Source organism: Podarcis gaigeae, assembly GCF_964106915.1.
Source record: "Podarcis gaigeae genome assembly, chromosome: 5".
Taxonomy (NCBI): domain Eukaryota; kingdom Metazoa; phylum Chordata; class Lepidosauria; order Squamata; family Lacertidae; genus Podarcis; species Podarcis gaigeae.
In genome coordinates this window covers 44447743-44470675 of record NC_139681.1, presented here as the reverse complement: position 1 = coordinate 44470675, position 22933 = coordinate 44447743, and the positions used below count along the sequence as shown (strand labels likewise).

The window sequence follows — 22933 nt, the reverse complement described above, 5'->3', positions numbered from 1 at the left end:
ATGACTTGATATATATTGGCAGGGGTTTCTTAGTTCCAGTTGTTTAGCAATAGCAACAACAGAAAGGCTTTTTGAATCCAAATAAGGCTGTTGGAATCCCTGATTTGTATTAATTCAGATGCAGATTTGTATATTAGCGGCCTCCTAGCGAGTGTTGCTTGGGAATTCTAAGACACACAAACACAAAAAACCAGGACAGGTTTGAAAATAGTGATTAAAAGGTTGAATCTGCTGACTTAGTTCAATATGGCGTCCTATTATAACTTAACATAGATGAAAACATGCTCCTTGATCTTGAGTAAAGATAAAGGTAAAGGGACCCCTGACCATTAGGTCCAGTCGTGACCGACTCTGGGGTTGTGGCACTCATCTTGCTTTACTGGCCGAGGGAGCCGGTGTACAGCTTCCGGGTCATGTGACCAGCATGACTAAGCCACTTCTGGCGAACCAGAGCAGCGCACGGAAACGCCATTTACCTTCCCGCCAGAGCAGTACCTATTTATCTACTTGCACTTTGACGTGCTTTCAAACTGCTAGGTTGGCAGGAGCAGGGACCGAGCAACGGGAGCTCACCCTGTCGGGGGATTCGAACCGCTAACCTTCTGATGGGCAAGTCCTAAGCTCTGTGGTTTAACCCACAGCGCCACCCACGTCCCTTTGATCTTGGGTACCATTGTGCAAATTTAGTTACAATATCTTAAGAGATCTCCAAATGCACAGTGAAGAATTTCATGACCGGCCATTATAGTAGATATGCAAGTCATCTCAGTGTACAACAGGGTAGAATAGAAAATTGGCTGTGCCCCCTTCAGCTGCCATTTTTCATCTGGCTGTACACACCCAGGCTTTTTGCAGGCTATTGATGGTAGGGAATCCCACACATATTTGGTGGGTGAAATAGAGAACTTTGAACTGGCTTTCTGTGTGTTTCTGCTGAATCTTTGTTCATGAGCTGGCACAGACTCTCCCCCTGCCCCCATCCCTTTCAAAGTTTTCTGTTGCCTGTGGAAGCTGCTTATGGGCAAGGAGATCCTGAATACATTTAACCTACCTCTTCAAATGTGCAGATTTCCCCCAAAGTCCATGCCTGAGTTGTGACTCAGGATCAGGGACATGAGAGGAAGCTTTTAATACATTTTAAAATTTCATCCACTTTCCTTTTATAAAAATGATTTTAAAAAAGGAAAGAAAGAAAGAGACACTTTACAATGTTCAACACATTATATGGGATATCAATATCAAATAGAATTGAATAAATAAAGCATGTTTTATTCCACAACCATCTTCTTATATCAAACAGTCTTATCTAAACCAAAGGCAACCATCTCCCTTCAGCCTTTTTGACAGATACAAATAACTGCAGTCTGTTAAAATCTTTGCTTTAATTTAATCAAAGGAGGTATTTATGAAGCACTTTGCAACCTCCCAGAAGTCTGTGACACAGAAATTGGGCTAAATCAAATTAGCATTCTATATAAAGAGACTTGTGCCTTAATGATGGCACTCATAAGCCATTTGTACAAAAGAGGGCAATAATTTCCTTCCATGTTATAGTTCTCCATAATAAGTAAGAGAAAGAGTAAATCAAGACAGCATTTATTGTCTGAAAAGATAAGGCACCTGAAATAGCCTCTGTTTATTAATTTATTTTTCTCCTGAAAGCCTTTAAATTTAATACGAGCCATTTAATTGTCTAGTAAACATTTCTTTTCTAATTTGCTCACATCACTTTAGCAGAAATACATGGCAGGGGAGAAGAATGGAATGAATGCCAAGGTCCATGGACATTCCCTGGTTCCACCGGTCCCAAAACGAACCAGATCTTTGTTACATTTGAATTACATTCTATAGTTAGCATTTGTGAACTCTTATAGCCCAGAAGCTAACAAAGGGGTCACTTTCTCAGGTTATGTTATGATAAAGGAAAATGAATCATGATGGATATGCCTTTTATCAACCACTTCTGCAGTGAATCAACAGCTATTTAACTGTGATGACTATCGATCAGATACAAGGCACTTGCATTCCTCTACCACCTCTTGTGTATGTTGATGCCCTTGCAGTCCCCACCTGCTTTGGTTGCTGTTACTCCAAGCCTTAATTCCCAGAAAGCATTCTCCTGTAATTTGCTAGGAGCTGGATAAAAAGAGTCTGGAAGGGTAAGCCCAGAAATATGTTTGGCACATGTACCTTTAAAAAGCTATGGAAGCCATTGGAAGAATAGCTGTTCACTGATCCTTTGTATCCAGCATGCAATTTCTTTGGCGCATTCCTGGCATTACTCGCAGCTTGTTTGGTACTTATGGGCCCACATCAAAGCCCTCTCTGTACAGACATTTTTAGAGCTCCTGTGATCGGAGTGACAGGCTCTGGCCCTCCATGTACAGGCGAAGGAAGGGGGTGTGTGGTGGGTGCGGTCCGCCCCGGGTGTCACCACTGAGGGGGCACTCACCATGGGGCTTGCATCTCTCCTGGGAGAGATGTGTTGGCTTGGGCGCGCACAGGCTCTGCACTGTCCAAATGGTCCACCCATTGCCCCCCCCCCAGCTGTAGGGTGACTGAGTGGGAGGAGGCAGGCAGACTCCAGAGGCCCCACGATGCGGTCAGAGGCTAAAGTGGGTGGAGCAATGAATGTCAATGATCTTTTCCTACAGTAGGCCAGCATCTACACACACTCATATCCACACTTCTCTATTCGCCATCCAGGCAGGCAAGCAAGAGGCTCTATCAGTGTTCAAGGACACATTCCAGCCAACCAAAAACGTTTGTCGTGCAAAGCAGGGCCAGTGAGTAGGGTGATAGCCTGGAGGCAAGTGGGGTGGCCTGGGAAGAGTTCCAAGGGCCAGATAGGGTGGCTTGGAGAGACACACGGCCTGAGGTTTGCCACCTCTGCCTTAATTAAAAGGGTAGTGCCAGCCCAAAATGTTTTGCTGCTTTAACTGAAACCCAGATAGTGCCTCTTGCACTTAAAAAGTATTGCTGTGCTATTCAGGCACTGATTTCTGCCTACATCTATTTCCATTCCTCGAACCCTCACCATGCTGCCTGAAACAGGTCCCTTTTTTCTGCCGCAGTACTGCTCTGGCCCTGAGCAAGGGTGCATCCAAGAAGAGTGAATAACAAAAGAAGGAATCATACAATCCAGTATAGGTAATCGCTTTCTTTTGGTAGCCCCATCCCCTGGAAACATTCAATTATGGTCTGGATTTCCAGTGTTTTCATATGACGCTTCATAACACATGAGAAATCCAGGAACAAAAAAACAAAAACCAGCACAAAATTAAGCCATATATTTTGCACAAGGCTTGATTTACATTTCCTTCTGTTTGGCACTTTCTGTCTTCAGTGACCAGTTTGCTAGGCTTAACTCTGCACTGTAACCCAAGGCGGAAAAATTCCCTTGAACCATTCCTTTAATTGCACACCACATTTTTAGGGTCACAGATAATTAAAGTATTTATTTCATCATGTTGTGAACTTTGAAGTTTGCCGTTCAAATAATGAAATGCATATGAAGCTGCTACAGATTCATTTTTTTCCAGAACCCTGTTAAAGATACCGAGCCAAGCCAGGATTTCTCAACAGTTCCTTGCCTCAGTGTTTAAATTCTCCAAACTTTATGCCTTGTTTCAACACTTTGTGAAGTTTTATTACTGTTGAAGGGCAGGACGCACTATACTTTGCACAACAATGGATGAATCCAAAGGCTATAGCAGTGTGAATAAATAATAGAGTTAATAGTCCCAAGGACCTTAGAAGCAAGAGTGGCACCATTATCAGACTGCCTTTTGATAGCTTTCCCACATTGTTCAATAAAAGCAATTTGCTACTGATGGCTGGGGCATCCCCTAGTCACTGAAATAACAGGTAAGGTACATGATTCAATTTTTAAAACCTGTGCAGTTGCTCCATTTACAGTTATTGCTTGGAAACCTCATTGACACAATTCGGTGCTAAGGCACAGCTGTGTGTTTTCTCTATCCCCACTCAAAATTTACTGTAAACTGAGATGCATCAGATAGAATGGGGAAAATACACTCAATTACAAAAAAACGGATCAATCCGTTTGTTCTTTACTCCTCCGACATCATTAATGCATCATTCGGGGGGAAACATTACTCCCTAAAAAGCTTTAGAATGCAGTAAACGTGGAACTTCTATGGGGCAGGCAAACTACACAAGGTGTGAAATATGTGAGAGTCATTATTATTATTATTATTATTATTATTATTATTATCTAAACTACTATAGAACCAGCTCTGAAGTAGATCGGGGCACTGAACTGGTGGTGGACTCTTCCTCTAACACTGTTTCCCCAATTGAAATCACGTTCTTCCTCCAAAAGCTGCTATTGGATGGAGAGATGGGAATTACTGATACCATTGAAAACTAGTTTTCCTCTCCTAGGGATGCAGGAGAAATATGATTCCATTCACCATTAAAAGTGAATGTATCGAATTTGAACTTTCTGAAACATGAGAACCAAAACACAGCCTCCCTTCAAAATTTGCAAGCATTCAAATTTTGCAATGCTGTTCCCCAATTAAACAATGTTTACAAAAATGCTTATATTAGGTGAAAGTATGCAAAACAATAAAAATATTGGTGAAAGCAACATACAAGTTGCATTGTATTATGAGAAAATGCTTGCAAAAATGTGTAATCAATACTGCATACAAAAATGTGTTGGCAGGGGTATTTTGCACTAAAATGCTGGTGAATTTTCACAAGGACTTACAAAAAAAATCCACTAATAGTTGTAGAAATAGGCAGAACTGGATTTTAGACTGGAAAATTGGCAGATCCTTCCATCGCTAGACTTGACAAACTTAGATCCATTATTTTCAGTGGGTCTGAGTCTGAATAGGACTTAGTCAGACCCACTGAAAGTTCATAAAATACAACCCCATTATACTGTGCCTTTTCCCCTGGCCTGGCCAATAGAAGTTTGAAGAGGAAGCACAGATTTCAACTGCAAAAATGGACTTAAAACTAGCCCCCAATCCAATTCACCCTTCCTCTCTCACCCAAGGCTCTCAACGGCTTGCCCCTATGTGGCATTCACCCTGAGACCTATAAGTGAGAATGGATGCACAACTGGGAAACACATGTGTTTTGCAGGAGGGTCATTCACTTTAGTGGGACTCACATAGCTATAGTATTCTTAACAACTGCAATGCACCCTACAGGAAAATACCCTTGTATGGTGAGTGATGAGAACTCAGTGCTTTGTGTACAGAGGGTCTCTGTTTCAATCCAAGGCATCTCCCAAAAAAAGGATCAGGTAGTAGATGGTGCAAAAAACTTTTCCCTAAGAGTTGGAGGACAGGAGTTGCTGACAGTAATAGGAGACAATCCAGGGTCTTTAGGGACAAAGCAAAGACCCTCAGGATGCTCAGAGTGAAAGGGCAAGAGAAGAATGAAGATGATGATCAGGATTGTGGTAAATAACAAACTGAACATGGTGTGTTTGTCCCGCTTCCCAGAAGCACGTTATAAAAACATGGCAAATTCTCTGTAGATGGTGCCTCTAGAGACGTGATAAAAGCAATGTGTTAGCTTCATAAATAAAAGGGAACATTATGAAAATCACTCTCCCACCTCTTCAGTTTCAAAATTTCTGATCTTTCACCTTTCATGTATATTGGAAAGAGGGGGTGGAATTTATTTATGGGCACTTTCCTATACTCAAAAGCAACCTTTAGATCTGTGAAGCAACAGAAAAGCCTAGTGATCAAGCACTCAGAGCAACGGCATCATGATTCTTTTCTCTGGTTTTTGCAAATACAGATACCATGTGCCACTCTCTACTATGTACCATAACAAAATACTTTCTTTAAAGTTTCTTTATCTGCCGTGAATCTGATTAACCCTCTCAGGCCCCAGAGCTATTGAAAGTGTTGGCACTGTTCCATATGTTATGTTCCATAAGTTCCATATGACTGCTAATATTTATCACTTCCAGATATTCTGCTTTATGGCAGGTGGTACTTACAAGCCAGGTGGCTTTCTTGACCAATAACAGTAATGTAGAAGGACTTCATTATTCACCATAACAGATTTCTCTCTTTTGTTTTGATTGTGGTGGCATTTCTCAGTGTTACCATCTTATGAAGCATTGCCCTCATAAATAAATAATAATAATATTGGCACTCTGACCCTGGAAACTGCTAAATTTGGGGGAGTAGATGGAGAAAGGAACCAAAAGATTGCCACGTTTTAGCTGATGCTGCAGTTGTTGCTAGGCAGGGAATAGCTTCCCAGGGAGTTCAGATGGCTGGAAGGCCTGTTGTAAATTAAAAACTTAAAACAGGTCAATTAGGCTGAGTGATAGGATTATGTGCTCAGATTTAGAAAAACAAAACACCAATTTAGAGGATAAGGCACACTTGCTGTTCCCACTCCTATGGGCAGTTAATTTGAGAATTTCAATTCTTTCCGTCCTTTCATAGCATTACTGTTTATACCTATAGCTTTATACATGCACATGACACTTGGCAAAAGCAGACAGATTCCCACCCCAGAAAGCCTAAAGTCTAAGCACCAAACTAGATGAGAAATGAACGGTTTCCCTGTGTCTTAGTTGGGGTATTTTGTTTGTTTTATACTGAAATGCTGTTGCAGGGGACTGTGTCATCAATCACAGCAGTGTGTGGGGATATGTGCTTAAATTTCTCCCTGTAGATCACTCTTCCTTTCACCCCTCAGCTACTTTCAACCCATGGGGGGCAGATCCAATTCCTTTCCTATGAGGGGAGAAAAGCACCTAGAGGCTAGTTTGACTGGAAAAACAGATTGCAAGGAAAGGGTTAAGCATGTCTTCCTCTCCCCACTGATACACTCTTCAAATTCATAGTTTTATATTTATTGGTTAAAACTGGGACATTACTCCTGTATCTTGCCTAATTTGGTCCTAAATTTTGAAAGAGGGGCTTCAAAAGGCAGGGAGCGATAAAGGTAAGGGTAACAAGAAAAGAATATGCACAAACGCCATTGTATTTAGTTAAGCTTAGTTTCTAAAGGGGTGAAAAGGGATAAACAGTTACGCTAAAGATTTGCGGGAAAGCTGTGCTGACTATTTGAAATAGCAGTGAATTAAATAATTTTAAAATTAAAACATATTTCAATTGCTCAACCTGTGGGTCCCCAGATGTTTTTGGACTACAACTCCCATCATCCCTAGCTAGCAAGGCCAGAGTTCAGGGATGATGGGAGTTGTAGTCCAACAACATCTGAGGACCCACAGGTTGAGAACAGCTGCCTTAAACTGTCAGGAATATGTATCATAGGAACGAAGAAGCCACTCCTGCTGAAACTCACCAAAATGTCTAATAACTATCAGCTGGTTTTAAATGTCCTCTCTTTGGGCAAGCTGCTCAAAAAGGTAGTTGCTGCAGTGGCGGAGCTTCATGCTCCAGCACGGGGGGGGGGGGTGGAGAGCAGGCGGGGGCGGGGCACCCTGTACGGGCGGGGGGGCAGCTGCAATGGCACGCTGCTGGGAGCGGTGCACTCCCCCCACACTCCTCTTCCTCCGCCAGTGGGTTGCTGTGGAACTACAGGTGCTCTTTTTCAATCAACCAATCAATCAATGGTAAGTTTCATTTAATGTATACAGGTAAGTAATTCAAAATGTATACAGGACTAGGAAGTATAACAATGTAAATCCAACATCAATAGACCAGAAACAAGAACCCTCGCACCTCCTCCTAGAGTTCACGTGGATGGATGGTTGATCATACTTGTGTGTTATGGGTACACTTAAACAATGTCGCTCTTGGTTGTCTTCCTTTTGAAGGTAATTAGTAGTCATGGTCTCAGAGTGTGAGAAATGTAGCTGTCATGGACACTGAAACAAAATGTTCCTGAACACACATTATAAACATGTTCCAAACAGCCTAATAGTCAGGGCTTTTTTTCCAGGGGGAATTCGCTGGAACTCAGTTTTGGAAGGTGGGTGCCATTGCCTTTCTAAGAGAAAGAGGGAGGTGTTCATGGTGAGTTCTGGAACCTCTTTTTCTAGAAAAATAGCACTGGTAAGAGTCCTTTGCTTTTGCTGTGCCCTTCACTAAGTTTACTTGTAATGTCCGGGCTTCTTTTCCGCCATGGCAATGTGCTACAATTATTTCAGGCATGCCTCAGCTGTCTTCCAGTTCTTAGTGAGTTCCACTGGAAATACTGGCACTCTGAGATGAATCTGATAAACTGGATTCATTTCAGTTTGCTTTTAGACCCTGTTTTGGCACAGAGCTGCATTGGTTGCCCTTACAGATGTCTGATACCAGGAGAAAGACAGGGAGATGCAACCCTGCTGAGTCTCCTGAATCTTTAAGCAGCTTTCAATGCTGCTGACTACTTAGCCTTCTGGATCGTCTCTCTCGACTCAAATATGGGAATGGTGTTTGGATGGTTCTGCTCATTCCTGAAGAGCCAATACCAGAAAGTGGTGCCAGAGGACAACTATTCAGCCACAAGTCATTTATATTATGGGGTTTCACATGGTTCCATCTTGTCCCTCTTGATTTTTTTCATCCAAGGCTTTAGAATAGGGTGTCCTCAATGTGTAGATGACACTCTCTCTCCTTTACAATTGATTGTAAGTGTTGAATCGCTACTTGGAATCAGAAGGAATTGCTGAATCTCTGCTTGGAATCACATATGTACTGTACAAGGGCCAGTAACCACAGGGAGGGATATTGAAATATCAATATATGCTGTGAGAAGGTGTTGAAGTAAGTAGAAGGTGGAAGGATTTATTAACTTATTTGTTATAGATAGATAGCCTGAAGATAGAAATTCTTCAGGTCCACTATAGCATATTGAAAATAAAACAACAAAGAGGAAGAAGAAAGAGAAAGAAGGTAAAAATCAGGAAAAACAGTCAACTGCAAGAGATAAAGCAACCTTTTAAAAAGCAGCAATAAAATAATGCTGTTTTTGCAAAATGACCAATTGGTTTGCTCCAATCATCTGCTTATATTTACATTATTTTAAAAGAGAGAACAGAGCTAGCCTTATAGACTTCTATGGATGGTATTCCATAGGAAGCATAGAAAAGAACCTGTCAGGGAACTGCCATCGGAGCCAAGGGTGGCACTGAGGCTCCCAAATGATGATGCTGGGGAGGGAACCAGCAGAGGGAGAGAGGACGCTTCTGCTGGGGAAGGAGATAGAGGTGATACCAGGGAGAAAGGGGAGTCCGAGGGAGCTGCGGAGAGAAGGCTTCAAACTCCGGCGAGGTGCACAAAAAGGAAGGGAAAACGACCAGGAAGTGTTTCCTCTGCCAGCAGCCGGGACATTTCGCCAGGGTGTGCCCGCAGAGAAAGGCTTGGCAAGGGATGGTGGGGGCCGCGGGCAGTGAGGAGGAGGCGCATTCACAGCAGGGAAACGAGAGAGCTTGGCTGCCGATCAAGGAGCACAGCAGCCAGGCAAACAACCAGTAAGAGTGCTCAAACCAGACCCCCCCCAGACCAGCCATCGCCATAGGGGTGGAGCTAGAGCTACCCAATGGACATCCTATTAAGGTGAAGGCACTGCTGGACTCGGGCAGTTCTTGCAATTTCTTTAGCAAGGACTTCGCACTAGAGCACCAACTGCAGCTGTTGCCCTTGGAGCGCCCCTTGCAAGTCACGACCATAGATGGGAGGGAACTCCTGGGGGGAGAAGTGACACACCAAACTCCTCCCATGAAGATGAGAGTTTCTAGGCATACTGAGACAAATGCATTTCATGTAGCCACGCTGGCCGGGCAAGCAGCCGGAATGAGCTGATTGGCGCTGCATGATCCGGTAGTGGGATGGCACCAGCGCACAGTATCCTTTGGGTCAGCTCACTGTGTAGAACACTGCCACAGGGGAGAGATCCCAAGGATGGCTGTAGCCAGAGTGGCAGGGTTGGAGGCGGAGGAAAAGGTGAGGGTACCACCACAATACGCTGATTTGAAAGAAGTTTTCAGTGAGAAGGAGGCAGATAGGCTGCCCCCCCATAGGCCCTTTGACTGTCAAATCAACCTACTCCCAGGGGCTCAGCTGCCAGTGGGTAAGCTGTACGCCATGTCGGACAGAGAAATGCAGGAGTTGCGGAAGTTTATCGACAAGAACCTGAAGAGGGGTTTTATAAGAGAATCGAGGGCGGTGGGGGGCAGTCCAGTGTTTTTCGTGGACAAGAGAGACTCAAAAGAACTTAGATCAATTTGTGATTACAGGAGGCTAAACTCAATATCGGAGCCGGTGACCTTCCCAATGCCCAGAATCGATGACATTTTGACCAGGGTAAGGAAGGGAAAGGTTTTTACCAAGTTAGATCTTCGAGGGGCGTACAATCTAATTAGGATAAGAGAAGGGGATGAATGGAAGACTACCATGTTCAGCCCCCTGGGAGCCTTTGAGTACTTAGTGAGCTGACGGGGAGCTATCAGAACTTACAGGTGCTTAACCCTGTAAGTTCTGATTCTCTTCACACTTAGTTATGCCCTTCGGATTACAATCGGGCTCGGCATGTTTTCAAGGGTTCATGCACCACGTGTTGGGGTCCCTCTTGTACAAGAACTGTGTGGCTTTCCTAGACGACGTCCTGATCTAATCGGAGAACGAGGAACAGCATGTAAAAGATGTCAGAGAAGTGCTGAAGAAGCTGCAGGAGCACCAGTTGTGGGTGAAACTGGAGAAGTGCCAATTCCATGCCCGAGAGGTCGAATTCCTGGGTTACAGGTTGTCAGACAAGGGGTTAGCCATGGACCCAAGCAAGGTGCAGGCAGTGCTGGAATGGAAGACTCCTAAGAACCGAAAGGACGTGCAGAGGTTCCTGGGGTTTGCGAATTTTTATAGGAAGTTCATCAAGAACTTCGTGCACTTGACTGCACCAATCACCGATTGTCTCAGTGGCAAGAAGAAGTTTGTGTGGACGGCAGAGGCACAGCAATCCTTTGAGAAACTAAAAGGAACGTTCGCTTCAGAAGAGCAGCTCTTGCACATGGATTTGCAGAAGCCAATGAGGGTGGAGACAGATGCGTCAGACAGAGCGGTAGGCGCCATTTTGCTCCAGCCGGGGAAAGAGTCCAACTGGAGACCGTGCGCCTTTTTCTCGAGGAAGTTGAGCAAATCAGAACAAAACTACACGGTGTATGACAGGGAACTGCTTGCTATTCACGAAGCATTCTGACGCTGGAGACATTTGTTGATAGGGGCTCAACACAAGAGCCTGGTGTGCACGGACCATAAGAACCTAGAATACTGGAGGACTGCAAGGGTTCTCAACCAGAGACAGATGCGGTGGGCTCAGGAGTTTTCCAAATTTTCTTTTGAGATACGGTACATACCGGGAAAAGAAAACGTCCGAGCAGACACCCTATCCCGGAAACCAGAATACTTAGAAGGAGAGGGAGCACCAGAAGTGTGACACGTGATACCCGAGGACCGATGGGTGTGTGGGGGAGTATTGGTTGGGAAAAGGGAACTGGCAGGGTTGACGAGGGACGACGAGTACGCACAAACCAAGATCAGGGAGCTCCAGGAAGCGGGTGAAAATCAAGGGGGTTTTCAGGAAAAGGACGGAGCATTGTATTACAGGGGAGCATTGTACATACCAGAGGGGGATTTGAGGAGGAGGGTACTCAGGCAATCGCATGACAACCCCACGGCAGGGCACTTTGGTCAGCACAAGACCATGTTGCTTGTTACCAGGGAGTTCTGGTGGCCAAGAGTAAGGGAAGACGTGCGGGAATACGTAAGGGGGTGTGACCAATGCCAGCGGGCTAAGGGGGAGAAGGCAGCACCCGCAGGGTTACTAGAACCCTTGCCCACTCCTGGGAAACCATGGGAGGTAGTAGCCATAGATTTTATGACCGATTTGCCCAGGTCCAGGGGGAAAACAGCGGTCATGGTGGTAGTGGACCTGTTGACCAAGATGTGCCATTTCATTGCTTGCTCGCATGCAGTATCGGCAGAAGAAACGGCTAGGCTGTTTGTGGATCACGTTTTTAGGTTGCATGGCGCCCCCTTGAGGGTTTTGTCCGACAGAGGAAGGCAATTTACTTCCAGGTTCTGGAGGAAGCTCATGGAGGTGAGTTTCTCGACGGCTCGTCACCCAGAAACCAACAGGCAGGCGGAAAGGGCCAATAGCATACTACAACAGTACCTACGATGTTACGTCAGCGAGAGAGAGAATGACTGGGTGGAAAAGCTGGCGCTGGCTGAGAATCGTGGAAGGAGGCATTCATCTCACTTATACCGAAGACAGAAACTGAAAAACATCAAGTTAAGAACTACCGCCCTATATCACTTCTGAATGTGGATTATAAAATCTTTGCAAACATTTTAGCAAAAAGATTTAAAAAAGTTTTGTTAGAGGAGATTCATAAAGACCAAACAGGCTTTCTCCCAGGAAGACATATGTCAGATAACGTGAGGAACATTATAGACATTTTGGAGCTGTTGGAGACTGACATAAATAGAAAAGCTGTTTTGATTTTTGTGGATGCAGAGAAAGCCTTTGACAATATTTGTTGGAGTTTTATGAAAAAGAATCTTCAAGGGATGGGGGTAGGCCAAAGGTTTGAAAACGGTATAGGTGCAATTTATACAGAACAAAAAGCTAAGTTAATTGTGAATGGTGTGGTTATGGATGAGATTCCTATAGAAAAAGGGACACGACAGGGCTGCCCAATATCCCCTCTACTGTTTATATCGGTCCTGGAAGTTTTTCTAAATATGATCAGAAGGGACCAGCTGGTTAAAGGAATACAGGTTGGAGCTAGACAGTACAAATTAAGAGCATTCGCAGATGACTTAGTTTTGACATTGCAACAGCCAGAAGATAGTACAAAAAGGGTTTTAGAACTAATTGAAATATTTGGTCAAGTGGCAGGTTTTAAGTTAAACAAACAAAAGACAAAAGTGCTGGAAAAAAATCTAACTGAGGGGGAAAAAGAAAATTTTCAAAAGGAAACTGGCTTGGTAATAACAAAAAAAGTGAAGTATCTGGGGGTGAATTTAACATCTAAAAATGTGAATTTATTTAAAGACAACTATGAGAAATGTTGGTTGGAAGTGAAGAAGGATCTTGACATATGGTCTAGGTTAAGACTTTCCTTGTTAGGCCGAATTGCTGTTATTAAGATGAATGTACTGCCAAGATTGTTGTTTCTATTCCAGGTTTTGCAAATTTTGGACAAGATGGATTGCTTCAAGAGGTGGCAGAAAGAGATATCTAAATTTATCTGGCAGGGCAAAAAACCCAGAATAAAATTTAAGATTTTGACTGATGCAAAGGATAGAGGGGGCTTTGCTCTGCCAGATTTAAGACTTTATTATGAAGCAGCAGCGTTTTGCTGGCTGAAACAATGGCTACTTCTTGAGAACACAGACATCTTGGATTTAGAGGGGTATGATAACGATTTTGGCTGGCATGCATATTTATGGTATGACAAGGTAAAGACCCATAGAAAGTTTAAAAACCACATTGTCAGAAAAGCACTGGTACAATGTATGGATTCGGTATAAAGAATTGCTGGAACCTAAAACCCCCAGGTGGTTGTCACCAATGGAAGCTAAGGCGTTAAAAAAACTCAATATGGAATCAGATTGGCCAAAATATAGTGAAATCATAGAATATGATGGTGAAAAATTGAAACTACAAAGTTTTGAGAAACTAAAACCTAAAGTTCGGGATTGGTTACACTATTACCAGATTAATGAAACCTTTAAGCAGGACAGAAAGTTAGGATTTCAGAAGGAGAGGTCAAAGTTAGAAACAGAATTGTTAGAACCCAATACTAAAAATCTATCTAGAATGTACAATTTGCTGCTGAAGTGGAATACACAGGATGAAATGGTTAAATCAGCTATGATTAAATGGGCACAAGACATCGGTCATGATATCATGTTTGCTGACTGGGAACAGTTATGGACCACAGGTATTAAATTTACGGCATGTAGTGCCTTAAAAGAAAATATAATGAAAATGATCTATAGGTGGTACATGACCCCAGTCAAGCTAGCAAAGATATATCATCTGCCCAACAACAACTGTTGGAAATGTAATGAATGCGAAGGAACATTTTATCATCTTTGGTGGACCTGTCCTAGGATTAAGGCATACTGGGAAATGATCTATAATGAAATTAAGAAAATCCTTAAGTGGACTTTTGTAAAGAAACCAGAGGCCTTTCTCCTGGGTATGGTCGGCCAAACAATTCCAAAAAGAGATAGAACATTTTTTATGTATGCAACTACAGCAGCAAGAATACTCTTGGCGAAGTATTGGAAGACCAAAGAACTACCTACTCTGGAAGAATGGCAGACCAAGGTGATTGAATTCATGGGATTGGCAGAAATGACCGGCAGGATTCGTGATCAGAGGAGAGAGACGGTGGAGGAGGACTGGAAAAAATTTAAAACTTATCTTGAAAATTGTTGTAAAATTCCGCAATGATAGATGCCAGGGGATAGGATGTAGAGAATTACAGCTGTTAAAAATTAACTTTTAAGAAAAGCTCTTAAAGGACCTTAATTATAAAAAATTGGACAAAGAATTGCTAAAAAACTTTTTAAAATAAGGATGCAGTGAAGGGGAGGTCTGGGGAAGTCGTTTTGTGTTTTTATGTGTTGTGTTCTGTTTATGTTTCTTATGTTGTAAAATTAATAAAAATTATTTGGAAAAAAAAAAGGAAAAGCTGGCGCTGGCTGAATTTGCTTACAACAACGCAGAGCATGTGTCCACGGGGATGAGTCCTTTCATGGCCAATTACGGGTGTCACCCCAGAGCCTTCCCAGGGAGGGGGAGGGGAAGTGGAGTGTGCCTGCGGCGGAGCAGTTTGTGGAAGAAATGGAGGCCTTACACCAGCAGCTTAAAATGAATCTGGAGAGGGCCAAGGAAGAGTACAAGAGGCAGGCAGACAAGCACCGCAGAGAAGGGGAGGCCATAAGGGTTGGGGACCAGGTGTGGTTGTCAACCAAAGGGCTACCGTTCAAGGGAGGTTGTAAAAAATTACAGCCAAGGCGGCTGGGACCTTTTGAGGTCACGCAGCAGGTGAATCCGGTGGCTTTCCGGCTAAAACTGCCAACCAACATGAAATTACATCCGGTGTTCCACCAGTCTTTACATTCACCATACTGAGAAGGGAGGGAGTTTCCGGGGCGAGAGAGAGAAATCCCCAGTCACCCAGAGGTGGAGGAGAGGGAACTCAGTAGTCAAGCAGCGGAAATACTTGACTCAAGGTGGTAGGGGAAGCAGGTGGAATATTTGGTAGCTTGGGAGGGAGAGCCTGAGTCAGAAAACACGTGGGTGCCTGCAGGAGAGATAAGGGATGAGTGTCTGCTGGGGGAGTTCCATCGCCGGTTTCCAAGGAAGCCGAAACCGCTGGCAAGATTTTGGGAAGAGCAATTTGGAACCACGGATGATGAAGAAGAATTTGTGGGGTATCCTCCTTCAGAGGGAGAGGGAAGGGAGGTATCAGAGGAAGAGGAGTCGGATTGGGGAGATTGGGCAGAGGACAGGAACAGCAGCAGGTGGAAAACTATGTTTGAATCATCAGAGGAAGGGGATAGTTCGTTCCAGGGGCTTCCCGCTTCACCGCCCAGGAACCGGGGCGGGGGTGGGGAGGGCCCTGGGAGGGAGGTGGATGTCAGGGAACTGCCATCGGAGCCAAGGGTGGCGCTGAGGCTCCCAAATGATAATGCTGGAGGGGGAACCAGCAGAGGGAGAGAGGACGCTTCCGCTGGGGAAGGAGATAGAGGTGATACCAGGGAGAAAGGGGAGTCCGAGGGAGCTGTGGAGAGAAGGCTCCAGGACTCTGCCAGTGAAACCAGCGGGGAGAGCACAGAACCTCCTCTGGGGACGCCCACTCTGCACAGACAGCTTTCGCGCAGAGAAGGGAGACGACGATTGGGTGTGAAAGAACTCTTATGTTGGAAGAAATTTAGGAAATGCCCACTGACGGATTCTTCCAGTGATTGAGACAGTCACGGTGTACTGACTGTCCAGCCTGGGGGGGAAGTTTTGTCCAAACTACACAGCTTGGAGCAGTTTGTGCTTTACACACAAGCAACCCCATACCCCCTTACAGAACCGGATGACAAAGTGTCCGATCCAGGGCTCTGAAACAATGACAGAGATTGCAGTACACCATGTCTTGATATGGAGCAATGTACCAGTCCCAACTATGGTAATGCAGAAGTAAATCCCATTGTTTTCAATGGGATTTCTTTCGAGATGTGCATCAGATGACCATCCATATGCTCCTTGTTTCCATTAATTTACATAGAACTATAGATCAAAACTGGGTAGGTTGAACTCTAGAGAGTCAGTAGCATTTCTCAACCTACTTCATATATAAACTTTGATACAGTCCTTTTGCATCTTCATTTTCATTTGCCTACAAGTGTGTACGGCTTTTAAAACAGCAACAACATGGTTTTACACCACCTTTTAAAGCACTTATTTAATTAAGTGGCTCTTTTCAGTGCACTGTTCCAATTAGGGTTGGCATGTGAGTCAGTCTTTTGGAAGGAAGCAATCATAAACTCTAAGATGGGTTTATTCAGCTGTAGCATTTCTAAGCTGATTTAAGCAGTTTGTCAAAAAGTGAGTGAAATTAATTAGTTTACAACACGGTTTTACTGTTATCTAGCATTCAGCAAAAACTGATGCAAACTAGTGAAATCTCATCCATCTAAATCTACATTATTCAGTTCTCCCCCTAGTACCTAACCCAAAGACCGTTATTTTGTGCTGGAAGGTTAGCTATGATTTGTATTTACAATTAGCATAATTATGATGCACTCTCATATATCAATCAAGTGAACACACATGAGGCTCAGTACTAAAATGCAGTCATTCCTAGGTATGCTTGGGCAAAATCTAGAAACATTCACCCTTTTTAGTTAAACACAACAAGCACACATTCTTTTCATCTGTACAATGCCACCACAGGAAAAAGGAAGGAATCTATCCTTTCCTCTGAATCTCCATAGCAAAAACCAACATGGCATCCTCAGACAGCTGCCAGAGACTCAGTGGGATTCCATTTTAATTACAACCCTCGAGTAACACTGCATCAGGGGCATTGTGGGGAAATTAAAATGGAAGAGGAGTACCATCACTGCATAAGCCTGCCTGAAGGTGGGAGAAGTTAGCTGGCATGGGCTAGGGCCAAGGAACTGCTCAAGACTAGAGCCTGCCCTGCTTCTCATTTCTAACTGACACCTGTCTTCTCATCATTCACCTCTCAACCAGCTCATTTGAGCATTCTCCATTAGCTTTTTATCCATTCTCCCCCTATACAACACAAAACTCTTACCTCCAAAATACCACAATGACAGTGCTCACTTCTTACCTCTCTGTCTCATATTCCAATATATTCCTGTCTGGGGCCTTTCCTCCTCCAGCTCTACAAACCTCAACCACTCCAATGTCTTCTGTTCACTTAATGACACATACATGTCTGTCACCTTGAGCCAATTACAACCTCTCAGCCTAACCTACCTCACAAGACTGTTGTAAAGAAAAAAAATGTGTGAGGGAAGGGATCTTGTACAACACCTTCAACAGATAAATGGAATGAAATAAATGTCTTTGTTTTCATTTGAGAAATGTTGGAGTGTATACCTCTCCCTTCACTACCAACTTCTTTCATGGAATATTTGGCTCAAGCCGTATCCTTACTGAAACAAAACCTAAGTAAACCAAGCTGATGGACTACGCAGAAATGGCAAAGACTGATGGGAAAGATCAGAAACCAGGAAGACCAAGTATTCTTAAAAGATTGGAATAACTTCTTACTATACTTAAAAGACCACTGTAGACAGTTAAAATCATCAGCAGGGATACAATTACCGTATACTCGTAATGTGAAATGAACTTTGGTTACTATGATTACATAATGGATAACAGTAAAAGATGCAGGGGGGGGGGGAGAAAAAGACAAAATCTTTAGAAAAGGAGCCCATGGAGGGAGGGGAGGAGGTCCGAAGGTTCGAAAGAACCTTTTTAATTTTATGTTTTGGAATGGTTATAGTGATTGTGTATAAATTTATGTAAAACCAATAAAATTCTTGGGGGGGACGGACAAAACCTAAGTGCACAGAGGTGCTCCCCAACCCTCCCCCATTGAGGTTTAGATTGTAAGCTCCTTGAGGCAGGAACCTGTGTGCTTATTACTCAACAAAGTGCAGTGAATACCGGCCTCAGGACATGGTCAGAAAGCACATGCTGCAAGGAACATCACCTTGGATTCTGCAACTGAAGAAAGGTGGACTATAAATGTAAGAAAAGTTGAAGAATTAATGAGCCTGGAATAAATAGTGTGATATAAGAGACTGTCTCGGGGCAAAACGTGATCTAGTGAACTGGGCAATTTTGAAAATGCCCATTAAGCCTCAAAATCTGTCCCAACACAGTAATTTGTGCGCTGTCCCTTGCATATTTACTTTGACTACTTCCAACACAGGTATAGAGAGGGACGTACATAAATTCACAAACAGTTTATAAATCATAGGTGTGCCAGCTAAGTAAAAAGTGTATAAACATCAAGGTACAGAAGGGAGGGGTGTATGGGGAAATATAGATCCTCCAGGTGTCCCTATTTTCGAGGGCATTTTCGAGGCAGCCCTGTTTGGGACGTTTTTTATATTTGATGAATTATTTTATTTTCATCTTTTGTTGGAAGCTGCCCAGAGTGGCTGGAGAAACCCAGCCAGCTGGGTGGGGTATAAATAATAAATGATGATGGTGATGATTTAGAGAAGCCATCCGGGTTTCTTATTTGATCCTGGAATGTCCGACTTTTCCTTAGGGTGTCTCTATTTTCATCAGAGAAATGTTGGACCCTGAGCCGTCTGAAGGCAATCCTGTATAGGGAAGGGTTGTTGTTTTTTAAAATGTTTAATGTTTTATTATGTTTTTATATACATCGGAAGCTGTCCAGCGTGGCTAGAACAACCCAGTAAGATGTGTGGGGTATAAATAGTAACATTATCATTATGGAATGGGATGTCCCTATTGTATCGGAGAAATGTTGGAGGGTGTGGGGAATATTGTGGAGAGATATGCAGAGTATCTGGAGTTGTTTGTTTCCCCTCCTCTTCTTCTCTCTCTTTTCTGCTTCTTAGAGACAGGAGGATGTGCAGGAGTTAAGACACTTTCCCTTTTATCCTGTTCCTAGTCAGGAACACTACCCATGGCTCTCCTACAAACCGGAATGTAGTGTTATTGTTTGCATTTCAGGCAAAGTCTATTTTAATTTAACTTTTCATCATTTATTTGTTTTGTTGTTTTTTAAATGTATAAACTGCTTAACATTAAAAAAACCAAAGCTGCATATAAAAAGAAGCAATACCTAAGATAAAATCATTTTAAAACACAGCAATCCCAGAGTAACCAGCAGTCCATTTTACCCACAGAGATCAATCTGAGAAAGCATAGAATTAAAAATAAAATGAAAAAGGTAAAGGATGCCTGACAGTTAAGTCCAGTCGCGAACGACTCTGGGGTTGCAGCGCTCATCTTGCTTTATTGGCCGAGGGAGCTGACATTTGTCCACAGACAGTTTTTCTGGGTCATGTGGCCAGCATGACTAAGCCACTTCTGGCAAAACCAGAGCAGCGCACGGAAGCGCTGTTTACCTTCCCGCCGGAGCGGTACCTAATTATCTACTTACACTTTGACATGCTTTCGAACTGCTAGGTTGGCAGCAGCTGGGACTGAGCAATAGGAGCTCATTGCATCGCAGGGATTCGAACCACTGACCTTCTGATCGGCAAGCCCTAGGCTTAGTGGTTTAGACCACAGCGCCACCCCCCCCCAAAAAAAATAATAAAATAAAATAGCAAAAGCCAAAAACAGAGTAATTGACACATGCCCACTTTCCAGGGTCAAGGTGTTCCAAATGGAAGGTACCACCACACTGAAGGCCCTACTCTGAGTAACAACCACCTGTATCATAGGCGTTTGCAGTACCACCAAGAAGGCTTCATTAGATGAACACTGTGACCAGGGTACATTCAAATTGTCCTGTCTTTTGGAAGATATGTGCAGCTTGGTTACATTATGCAAAAGAGTAATGGCTGATAGTTTAGTGGAGCCCCTTTCCCCATCTACTTCGCTGATACTGGAGCAGACAACTGCCTTCTGGCTCTTATGAAAGCTTTTCAAGATTTTAAGTGCTTCATTGATAGCTTGGTACACAATTATAGGTGGATTAGAGAAACTGCTAATAGGGGATTTTTGCTCTAATCTTCTTTCAATTGTTAATATTAATTAAAGTGCACTTTCCCCCTTCATTATGCAATAAACACAAGCTGTTTCTTAAAAGCAGCATTATAATTTAAGGCTGCAATCCCAACCCCATTTACTTAGGAGCAAGCAGCACTGAATTCAGTGGGACTTACTTCACCATAGGTACACAGAGTAGTAAATTTACTATATATTTTATACCGGCTTCAGTCTGGAAAGGAGCCATGCAGAACCAAGGGAAGTTTCAGCAGACTGGCCTGGGATTCAACAGAACAAATAAAGTTCAGGATAGCTCAGTCAGTAGAGTGTGAGACTCTTCATCTCAGGATTGTAAGATTGAGCTGTATATTGGGCAAAAAGATTCTTGCATTGCAGGGGCTTGGATTAGATGACCCGCATCATCCCTTCCAACTCGACAATTCTATGATCTCATCATCTATTCAATATCATAGTACTTTGTGTTTTTCCCTAAGCCTTTCCTTCATACTTTACAAAATCCTTGCAAGAAGAAGCAGTTGCCTTGGGATCACAACTCCTGAACTCATTTGTTTATAAATTCAAGGGGTCAATCAGAAAACGAAGCAAGTTGTAAGTGAATCAGCACCTCCTGAATAGATCAAGTGGCTTTGACTAACCTATTTTTCACCTTGGGACAAGTTTGTCAAGAAAAGAACAGCAGAGTTGTTAACCATGGAATATGGAATTCCTTAGAGTAGCCTTGTAGATGTGGCAGAGCCAGCTCACCTGTGAGGCAAGGTGAGATGACCACTTTGGGCAGCAGGAGCAGCAGACTTGGCCTCCAAGAGGTGCATTGCTCAATGCTTCTGCTGCAGTACTAGCAACAACAGCTGCAACATGCTCCTTGGAGGCTGGATCTGCCCCCTCCTTGACACCCTCCCATGCTGTCCCTACAGCAGCCTCTTGATGAATGGAATCATCACTATTACATATTTTACATGGCTGTTTATTTGTCTAAGTTTTTATATATGAATGTTTTATGATGGCCTATACATGCAATGCCTAATAAAGGTTTGGCAAAGTAAGTAAGTTGAAGGTACTGGTGGTCTCCTCCTACCCTTGTTTCTGATGTAAATATTTATTTCCTTCTTGTTCCTAATGTAGATCTTCACTCATTCTTTACTTCCCTGGTGGAGGCAGAGGGCATTTTGTGGTTCGCCTCAAGTGCTAAAATTTCTTGGGCTGGCCCTGCTTACAGGAGTTGTAGTCCAAAACACAGGGAGGGCACCAGGCTGACAAACTACAGTGTAGAGCAGGGGTATTCAACATGGCGTCCTCCAGATGTTGTGGCCTACTATTAGCATTAAATCCAGCCAGTATGGCTGATGATCAAGGATGATGGGAATGTGGTATGCATTATCTGGAGAACGCCAGTTGGCTATCGTTCATCTAGAGATTCTCACCTCCCATATTGGCCAGCATGTGCAATATGCTGAACGAGCTTTCACAGAAAGACATCCACTATCCTGGTTTTGCCAGTGATAGAAAACAAACCAGTGACTTTTGCTTTTCAGTCCATGGTTAATTTGTATTATTTCCCCCTCAGTTGACTTGCTGCCATTGCTTGAACTTTTCCAAGCATCATTCTGTAAGAAGTGTCAATCACTTAAGAAATTCCTAATTATATGGCAGTTCTGGGGTACTATATAAATTGTCTCACATTTCCAGACATGCTTTATTTCCCCAGCACTTATATATATATTTTCATCCTTTTTTTCAGTGTCATGTGTGAGAAGCATTGCAATATCTATAATTATAATTATTACAGTTCTATTGTTATTAATTTTAAATTGAATTGATTCACAGAATGAGAACATTAGTCACTTATACAAAAGAGGGAGACAATATTTTAAAGCTCTAGTGATTCAGGCTTGTGGCTTCAAACACAACACAGAACTTTCCTCCTCCTCCTTAGATAATACATCTCACTCCTGTTTTGACTATTTGAAACAAAGCTTCAGCTCTCTTTTCCAGTCTACACCATAAAAGAGTTTGTAGCTATAATAAGCTCTTCTAAAGGTGTGCTCGTGGTTTTCTCAATAAGGAGTAAATTCTGGACTGATTTTTATTATATGTTCATACTTGATTAGAAATATAGATTTTCCCCTTTGGCAGAGCAAACAAGCAAAAATATGTTTGCTTTGAAACAATGCATATCCACAAGAGTGTCATATACCCTTTTCTTCTTATCCTAGGTGAAGTATGAGCTTGTGGAGAAGTATCCAGAATTTATTTTTTTTACAAAAAACCAACCGTATTTTTTTGTGTATAAGACGATGCCTTTTGCTTAAAAAAATTAGGGAAAAATTGGGTGTCGTCTTATACACAGATAGTGAATGTAGAGGGGGGGGCGTGCAACTAATGGCAGAAGCAAGCAGGAGATTGGCAGCAGTGATTGGGCAGATGATTCATGGCTGCGGCAAGGCCTGCTGGCAATTGGCTGTGGCTGCGGCAAGTGGGCTGGTGGGCTGTTGGTGGCGGCCAGCAGGCAGACAATTGGCAGCTGCGGCGAGGTGTGCGATCGGCAGTGGCTGTGGCAAGTGATCGGCAATGGCGGGCAGGCGGGTGAGTGATTGGCGGAAGTGACCCCCCCCCCAAAGCTAAACAACTTAATTTCTTAATTTTGGGTTTTTAAAAAATAGGGGGCATCTTATACATAGGGGGCATCTTATACACAGGGAAAAATACA

At 43.2% G+C, this 22933-nt stretch overlaps 1 protein-coding gene across 1 annotated transcript in view; it reads right to left on the bottom strand.

Moving 5' to 3' along the window:
* Positions 1-22933, bottom strand: part of LOC310845729 ((E2-independent) E3 ubiquitin-conjugating enzyme FATS) — a 141956-nt gene that overhangs the window by 93444 nt on the left and 25579 nt on the right. The gene's annotated exons all lie outside the window — the stretch shown is intronic.